The sequence below is a fragment of the Onychostruthus taczanowskii genome, unplaced genomic scaffold (genome assembly GCF_017590055.1).
Source record: "Onychostruthus taczanowskii isolate IOZ18803 unplaced genomic scaffold, ASM1759005v1 scaffold330, whole genome shotgun sequence".
NCBI lineage: Eukaryota > Metazoa > Chordata > Aves > Passeriformes > Passeridae > Onychostruthus > Onychostruthus taczanowskii.
Genome location: NW_024500684.1, coordinates 5,477 through 10,545, shown reverse-complemented (window position 1 = coordinate 10,545; position 5,069 = coordinate 5,477).

The window sequence follows — 5,069 nt, the reverse complement described above, 5'->3', positions numbered from 1 at the left end:
CCGGACAACCGGGGGGGGGGGGGGAGGGGGAGGGACTCCGCGTGCGGTGGGCGTGGCCTCGGAGTGGGCGTGGCCTCAGGGTCCCTCGCTGAACCGTGTCACCCCCCCGGGGCGGGGCCGGGCGGGGGCCTGCGGGGACAATGACGTCACCAAGGGGTCACCGAGGGGTCCCCCAGGCCTTGGGGACGCAATGACGTCACCGAGAGGTCACTGGGCGTCCCCCAGCCCCTCCCTGTGTCCCCAGTGTCCCCCCGGTCCCCCCCCCGTGTCACTGTCACCGCCCGGGCCCCGTTCCCTGGGACACCCCCAATGTCCCCGTGTCCCCCCCAAAATCTCCAAATCTCACCCCAAATCCCAAAATCCCACCCCAAAATCCCCAAATCTCACCCCAAATCTCACCCCAAATCCCCTTAAAATCCCCCAAATTCCCAAATTTCCAAAATCGCCCAAATTTCCCAAAACCCCAAACGCCCCAAAACCCCCAAATCTCACCCAAAAACCCCCAAATCTCACCCCAAAAACCCAAATCTCACCCCGTGTCCCCCCCGATGTCCCCACATCTGCCCCCGATGTCCCCCCACGTCTGCCTCTGTCCCCTCTTGGCCCTGCTGTCCCCAATGTCCCCTCACTCCCTGATGTCCCCCATGTCCCCAGCGATGTCCCCAATGTCCCCTCGCCCCTGGGTGTCCCCGCTGTCCCTGATGTCCCCATGCGTGTCCCCCCTGCCCCCCCGACTATCCCCATGGATGTTCCTGCTGTCCCCTAGCTGTCCCCTCTCCCCAGGGATGTCCCCCTGTCCCCTGGCTGTCCCCTGTGTGTCCCCAGCTGTCCCCTGTCTGTCCCCAGCTGTCCCCCGTGTGTCCCAGCTGTCCCCAGCTGTCCCCTGTGTCCCAGCTGTCCCCTGTGTATCCCAGCTGTCCCCAGCTGTCCCCTGTCTGTCCCCAGCTGTCCCCAGCGTGTCCCCAGCTGTCCCCAGGTGTCCCCTGTCTGTCCCAGCTGTCCCCAGCTGTCCCCTGTCCCCCGTGTGTCCCAGCTGTCCCCAGCTGTCCCCTGTCCCCCGTGTGTCCCAGCTGTCCCCAGCTGTCCCCGCTGTCACCTCGGCTCGCCGCCGGCCCAGCCCGCTGCCCTCCTTCCCCCCCATGGCCTGCAGCATGCGGCAGCCCAGGGGGGGCCCCTCGGCGTCCCTGTCACCAAAGGGTCACACAGTGTCACCAGTGCCACCAAAGGGTCACACAGTGTCACACACAGTGTCATCCCAGCTGTCCCCAGCTGTCCCCTGTCCCCTGTGTGTCCCAGCTGCCCCACCTGTCCCCTGTGTCCCAGCTGTCCCCTGTCTGTCCCAGCTGTCCCCAGGTGTCCCCTGTCTGTCCCAGCTGTCCCCAGCTGTCCCCTGTCTGTCCCAGCTGTCCCAGCTGTCCCCAGCTGTCCCCTGTCTGTCCCCAGCTGTCCCACCTGTCCCCTGTGTATCCCAGCTGTCCCCAGCTGTCCCCTGTCTGTCCCCAGCTGTCCCCAGCTGTCCCCGCTGTCACCTCGGCTCGCCGCCGGCCCAGCCCGCTGCCCTCCTTCCAGCCCATGGCCTGCAGCATGCGGCAGCCCAGGGGGGGCCCCTCGGCGTCCCTGTCACCAAAGGGTCACACAGTGTCACCAGTGCCACCAAAGGGTCACACAGTGTCACACACAGTGTCACACACAGCCAGGGGGGCCCCTCGGTGTCTCTGTCACCAAAGGGTCACAAACAGTGTCACCAGTGCCCCCAAAGGGTCACACAGTGTCACCAGTGCCACCAAAGGGTCACACAGTGTCACACAATGTCACACACAGTGTCATACAGTGTCACACACAGCCCAGGGGGGGCCCCTCGGCGTCCCTGTCACCAAAGGGTCACAAACAGCGTCACCAGTGCCACCAAAGGGTCACACAGTGTCACCAGTGTCACACAGAGTGTCACCAGTGTCACACACAGCCAGGGGGGGCCCCTCGGCATCCCTGTCACCAAAGGGTCACACAGTGTCACCAGTGTCACCAAAGGGTCACAAACAGTATCACCCCCAGTGTCACACAGTGTCACACACGGAGTCACACACAGCGCCACACACAGTGCCACACAGAGTGTCACACACCGTGTCACCTCCACTGTCACACGCGGTGTCACCCACGGGTGTCACACGCCAAGGGGGTGTCACCCCCTGGGGTCACTGTCACCCCCAGGTGTCACCCCCAGCCCCAAAGACCCCAACTCCAAACAGGGTCCCCCTGAACCCAGTTCAAAGTGTCCCCCACCCCCTTTTCGGGTCCCACCCCCTTTTCTGGGGTCCCCATCCCCCTTTTGGGGGTCTCCATCCCCATTTTTGGGGTGCCCATCCCCCTTTTGGGGGTCTCCATCCCCATTTTTGGGGTGCCCATCCCCCTTTTGGGGGTCTCCATCCCCATTTTTGGGGTGTCCATCCCCCTTTTGGGGGTCTCCATCCCCATTTTTGGGGTGCCCATCCCCCTTTTGGGGGTCTCCATCCCCATTTTTGGGGTGCCCATCCCCCTTCTGGGGGTCCCCATCCCCCTTTTGGGGGTCTCCATCCCCGTTTTTGGGGTCCCCATCCGCCTTTTGGGGGTCTCCATCCCCATTTTTGGGGTCCCCCCATGTGTTCCCCCCCCATTTTTGGGGTCCCCATCCCCCTTTTCGGGGTCTGCATCCCCATTTTTGGGTTCCCATCCCCATTTTTGGGGTCCCATCGCCGTTTTTGGGGTCCTCCCCCGTATCCCCCCCCCGTTTTCGGGGTGCTCACCCGGGGGTCGCGGGGGGTCCCCCGAATTTGCGCCGTTTGGGCTCGGGGGGGTCGGGTCCCCCCTGCTTCTCGCGGCGCTCGGCGGCGCGGTCGCGGTACTTCATCTGGGGGGGGCAGGGGGTGACCCCGGGACCCCCAAACACACAGAGACCCCCCCGGGACCTCCCAAAACCCCCCCCAATGTCCCCAGTGTCCCCTCACCCCAACTGTCCCCAGTGTCCCCCGATTGTCCCCAGTGTCCCCAATGTCCCCAGTGTCCCCTCACCTTGCTGTCCCCTCACCCCTGGGTGTCCCCCAGTGTCCCCCAATGTCCCCAGTGTCCCCTCACCTCGCTGTCCCCTCTCTCAGCTCCCTCGGGGGCGCCCAGGTGGCTCCGGCGCTGCAGCTCCAGGTTTTGCTGGGGACATCGGGGACACCATTGGGGACATTGGGGACATCGGGGACATTGGGGTGAACCCCTCAGTTTAGGGGACCCCAAAATCCCAGCGGGGTCCCCAAGGTCACAGTGGGAGGTGCCTGAGATTCAGGGAGGTTTGGGGGCATTCTGGGCTGGTTTTGGGGTATTTTGGGGTGTTTTTGGGATGTTTTGGGGGGGTTTTGGGGTGTTTTTGAGGTGTTTTTGGGGTGTTTTTGGGGTGTTTTTGGGGCTGGTTCCACAGTGGTTTTGGGCTGGTTTTGGGATGTTTTTGGGGTATTTTTGGGGTGGATTTGAGACTGGTTTTGGGGTGTTTTTGGGATGTTTTGGGGCTTGTTTCCCGGTGGTTTTGGGGTATTTTTGGGGTGGTTTTGGGCTGGATTTGAGACTGATTTCAGGGTGTTTTGGGGGCTGTTTTTGGGATGTTTTGGGGCTGTTTTTGGGGTGGTTTTGGGGCTGGTATCACGGTGGTTTTGGGCTGGTTTTGGGGTATTTTTGGGGTGGATTTGAGACTGGTTTTGGGGTGTTTTTGTGCTGTTTTCAGGATGTTTTTGTGCTGCTTTGGAGCTGGTTTCAGGGTAATTTTGTGGTGGTTTTGGGCTGTTTTCAGGATGTTTTTGTGCTGCTTTGGAGCTGGTTTCAGGGTAATTTTGTGGTGTTTTTGGGCTGTTTTTGTGGTGGTTTTGGGCTGTTTTTGTTCTGGTTTTGGGGTGTTTTTGTGCTGGTTTTGGCCTTGTTTTGGGGCTGGTTTCAGGGTAATTTTGTGCTGTTTTTGGTCTGTTTTTGGTCTTGTTTTGGGCTTGGTTTGAGGGTAATTCTGGGGTGTTTTCAGGGTGTTTTTGCGCTGTTTTCGGGGTGTTTTTGTGCTGTTTTTGCGTTGGTTTTGGGGTGTTTTCGGGGTGTTTTTACACTGGTTTTGCGCTGTTTTCAGGGTGTTTTCGCGCTGTTTTTGCGCTGGTTTTGGGGTGTTTTTGTGCTGTTTTCGGGGTGTTTTTGTGCTGTTTTCGGGGTGTTTTCGTGCTGTTTTCGTGCTGTTTTCAGGGTGTTTTTGTGCTGTTTTTGCGCTGTTTTCGGGGTGTTTTTGGGATGTTTTCGGGGTGTTTTTGCGCTGTTTTTGTGCTGTTTTCGGGGTGTTTTTGTGCTGTTTTTGCGCTGTTTTCGGGGTGTTTTCGCGCTGTTTTCGGGGTGTTTTTGCGCTGTTTTTGTGCTGTTTTCGGGGTGTTTTTGTGCTGTTTTTGCGCTGGTTTTGGGGTATTTTTGGGATGTTTTCGGGGTGTTTTTGCGCTGGTTTCGGGGTGTTTTCGTGCTGTTTTTGCGCTGGTTTTGGGGTGTTTTCGGGGTGTTTTCGCGCTGTTTTTGCGCTGTTTTCGGGGTGTTTTCGGGGTGTTTTTGTGCTGTTTTTGCGCTGGTTTTGGGGTGTTTTCGGGGTGTTTTCGCGCTGTTTTCGTGCTGTTTTCGGGGTGTTTTCGCGCTCTTTGGGGTACCTTGTGCAGCCCCGAGAGCTGCTGGTGGCGCAGCAGAGCCTCCCTGCTGGGGAACTGCCTCCGGCACAGCAGGCACGCCAGCTTGGCCCAGTCTGTCAGCGGCTCCTCGGGGACCCCCGGGGCCCCCCCGCGCTCCCCCTCCTCCTCACTCTCGCTCTCCCCGCTGTAGGCGGCCACCAGCCCCCGGGGGGGACTCTGGGGGGGGAAAAACGGGGGTCAGGGGGGGTTTGGGGGTGAATTTGGGGTGATTTTGGGTTTATTTTGGGCTGATTTTGGGCTGATCTTGGGCTGATTTTTGGGGTGAATTTGGGGTGATTTTTGGTTTATTTTGGGGATGATTTTGGGTTTATTTTGGGCTGATTAGGGGTTTATTTTGGGGGTGATTTTGGG